The sequence below is a fragment of the Lepeophtheirus salmonis genome, chromosome 7 (assembly GCF_016086655.4).
Source record: "Lepeophtheirus salmonis chromosome 7, UVic_Lsal_1.4, whole genome shotgun sequence".
NCBI classification, from domain to species: domain Eukaryota; kingdom Metazoa; phylum Arthropoda; class Copepoda; order Siphonostomatoida; family Caligidae; genus Lepeophtheirus; species Lepeophtheirus salmonis.
The window spans coordinates 4,670,905-4,675,122 of record NC_052137.2 but is presented as its reverse complement, the minus strand read 5'-3'; positions in this window follow the sequence as shown (position 1 = coordinate 4,675,122).

The window sequence follows — 4,218 nt, the reverse complement described above, 5'->3', positions numbered from 1 at the left end:
ATGTACCCCCCTCCCTAACGAAGAAATATTTTTTTCATAAATTATAAAAATTTCGATGGGTATAAAATTTTTTATAAGAAAATAAGTGTTAAAATTTTTATTCCTAGGATTTCTTTTGTTTAAAAAAAGATCAAATTTTGAAGTGGAGTAAAAATTTGAATTTTTAACATTTCCTCAAAAAAATTACAAATACAAAGCACTCTTCCCCCTTAAAAAAAAATAATAATCTGCAACAACCCCTGATCAATGGTCTTCCTGATAACCCATTTATATTTTTTACAAATACATACGGGGGGTCTAAAAATTAAGGACGTCCCTTAGGATGGGGGTATCAAGTTTTGTAAAAACATAGACAGGGGGAGATGGGTGTCAAAAATTATATTTTTTCCGGACGTCATAAATGTTTGACCCCTATGTAAATAAAATAACATGGTCATGGTTCTTTATTAACTAATTATATTCCAAAAACCCAAGATCATATATATTTTATAATCTAAAACCCAAGAACCCAAGATCTGGGGGCGGGAATGCCACATACACTTCTATAATTCAAAAAACAAAAAAAATATGTCATTTTTGTTGACTTAAGTCCAGATCAAGGCCGTTTTTTTTTGGATTTGACAACGAGAGCGGTCCAGATTGAAGTTAAACCGAATTAATAAAAAGTATACCAGTCTTAGATTTTTAGAACAAAATTCATGTCTAGTAGTTCACACACATGCACGGTTGACTGGAGGTCTGAGCATTTATCTAAAAAGTAACCGGTAATTGTAATATGTACGTAATAAATCTTGATAGAGTACATCGTTACTTCACTAATTCAAAAAAATACAGAGTAGTGTTGTAATACATGGATTCGAGAGAGGAATTTCGAAATACTATGCCCCATTTGCCTTGATCCATGTGAGGATTTTCTTTCACCTCTTGAGCCTCCTGGCTTTCATGCCCTCTGTCAGAAGGTGGCTTACGATCCTTGTGAAAGAAACTTATCCTAAGTTGTGCATCATAGCTCTCCTGATGGTCCTAGGACCCACAGAGAACTCGTTGGTGAGGCGATTCATCCACATAGTGGGATCCTCCTTTATATTCTTCTCCAAACTTAATAAGAACTTCGTATCCCTCTTTAAAGTATGCCTTCCACTTCCTGACATCCTGGAGAGTCTTCTCCATGTTTTACATCTTGGTCAACTTAAAAACCAGGCTCCTAGAACAATTAACAATATCCTTAATCTCAATCACATCAACACCAGCGTTTAGGAGGTCTGAGATGCTCTGTCTTTTTTGCTTGTAACTTGCTCATGATGATGAAATGACTCAATGATTAGTATAGTTTGTTTATGTAAAAAGGACGCCAAAAACAGAATATCAAAAAATAAACACTAAATCTTTTCATATTAATGAGAAAATAAACATTAATTAACAGTCCACGTTTTCTTGCCCTACCCTGTACAATGTATTTTATTGTCAGCTATCGATATGTCTATTTCTTTTCCCTTAATCAGTGTTCTGAAAGTTGACTGGTTGAATTAGAATGTGCTCTTGTTAAGTTGTAAACACTTCTCAATGATTACTGAGTAATAATTTCATTGTTGGGAAGAATTGGCACAGAATGGGCTAACTAACAAATGCTTTTTGGGTTTCTCCTGTTTATTCTCTATAAAAGGTTATGGGATTCAATAATAGTAACGACGTGAATCTGAACGTATAATCTAAACTCTTAAGTACTCAAGGAAAGAGCAGACACTCAAGAGAAGAAGAGCGTGGTTTTTTTCTTCTCGTTGCTAATTGGCTTAAAGTTATCAGGTGCCATAAGATCTATTTGAGAGGTCTTGGATGGATTTTATTTAATATTTTGATGGCTTAGATTAATTTTTTGTTATAATTGACCAATATTTGCAATATATTTTTCATTATGTTGATGTCAAATGTGTAGAGTAGTGTTTTATAAAAATATGTATATCTGCTACAGATAAAAAGTATCTAATGGAATCGCCATAGCTTATTGATAATGCACTCGGGAGAAATTATTCTCTTGAATTCAATGTGTGTGCGTTCGGCCCCAGGGGATTCCTAGACAAAGAAATATACTTTTTGTATCTTCCTAGATTCCTAGTTTAGATTGAATAAATGTAATACTATAATGTTTACTTATACTTAATCAGTGCAACTCCATCTAACCAATTAAAGGAACATTAAAGAAAAAAAAGTATTTAGGCTTCTCGATCATGAAAATATTTACCCGTTTCCAAAAGATATGAATAGAAGGAAGTTGTAGCAGTGATGCAAAGAAATGAAGAGAAGATAAAGGGTAGAAGAGAGGAAGAGGATAAGCTAATCTATTTCTGTGATAGATGACGTACTGATCGAGTTGCTGTTCACAGGCTATTGCTTAATTACGTCCTCCTTCAGCAATATTATTATTTTCGTGTAAGGTAATATTTTAATTATCATGACCGTCTCCTTATTCTAATTTAGTATTTTACCCATTTACGGTTTTAATAATCGCATAAATAATTGTTTAATTTACCAGATCAATTCTAAAGATAGATGCTGTACCTTTAATGTATATTTATGTTTGATTTCTGTGCTAATAAATTGAAACACTTCGCTTATAAATATTATCTGATAGTTGTGTTTATTATTTGAAACTTCCAACAGATCAATGTCAGAAAACTTGCTATATGTAATCCAACGGTAGGCTTAATAGTTTATCAAATATATTAACAACAAAAAAATTACTATGAGAGAGATGTATTTTAAAAAGGGTGTCACAGAGCTTTATAATATAATTTTCTGTACTTAGGTTATTTGCTTAAGCCAAATTACGAGAATAATATTTTGGAGGAAGTCTCCACAAGGACAGTGGAGTTTATTGCATAATACAATTATATCTTAGTTTTTGAACATTATTAGATATTAAAAAAGAAACAAAGCTATGTTTTATCTAACTATTTAATTATTTGAGAATCATGTATTGAAACGTTAACTTGCCAAGAGGAATTCACCTATTCGTCTCCTTCCCTAAGTCTTCCGGTTTCCTCGGAAAGAGTTCTATATGAGTTTTGACAGACTCTCATCCTTATTTAAATGGTAAATTAAAATAGGTTCAGTCCTCGGAATCTGTCTCTTTTGTGACTAAGGACTGATTCACGAAGATAAGAAAGGGCTCACATCATTTTGAGTCAGGATTTTTCATGAAAATATCACCAGGGGCGTTGGCAAGGAGTGGATTGGAGGGCCTGTAATCCCAAATTAAGGTATTTTTGCTTTTCATTAAAAATTTAATTTTTGAATTTTTTTCCAAAAAAATTAATTCTTTGAAATTTTTCCAAAAAAAAATAATTCTATGAAAAAAGCAATTGATTTTTGAAATTTTTTTCTAAAAAAATTATTTTTTTGTGAATACCTGTGAAATTATTTAGGAAATTTTATTCACAAAAAGTTAATTTTTTGTAATGGCTATGGATTTCTAAAAGAAATTCTAATAATTTGATACTTGAAATTTTTTTCAAAAAAAATTATTTTCTTGTGAATACCAGTGAATTTTTGAAATTTTTTCCCAAAAAATTTAATGTTAGAAATTATTTTGGAAATTTTATTTACAAAAAGTTAATTTTTTGTAATGTCTATGATTTTCTAAAAAAAATTCTAAAAATTTAATATTTGAAATTTTTTTCAAAAAAAAATGAATTCTTTGAAATTAGCCATGGATTTTTGAATTTTTTTCTAAATATTTATTTTCTTGTGAATACTTGTAGATTTTTGAAAAAATTTCCTAAAAAATTCTCATTTAAAATGATTGAGGAAATTTTATTCACAAAAAATTAATTTTTTTGGAATGGCTATGGATTTCTAAAAATAGAGCCCCAAAATTTAATATTTGAAACTTTTTCTAAAAAATTTTAATTTGTAGATAATTTTTCTAAATTAAAAAGTCAAGAGCAAGTCCTCTGTTGACACCCCTAATCAAAAAATATAATACATTCATGACCTCTTCATCTATATAATAATTCATAGAATACGTAGACCAAACCAAAGTTGGACCGAATTATTAAACATTAAACGGTCTCAGACCTGTTTAGGATTTCTAAAACGAAACTTTACACTTTCAATTTAAATAAATTCGCAAAATAGAGGTCATCTTCATATAAAAATAGTATCTTATGTACGATAGTCGATATCTTATTTTCTTTCGCCCCCCCTTGTAAAATAAAAATA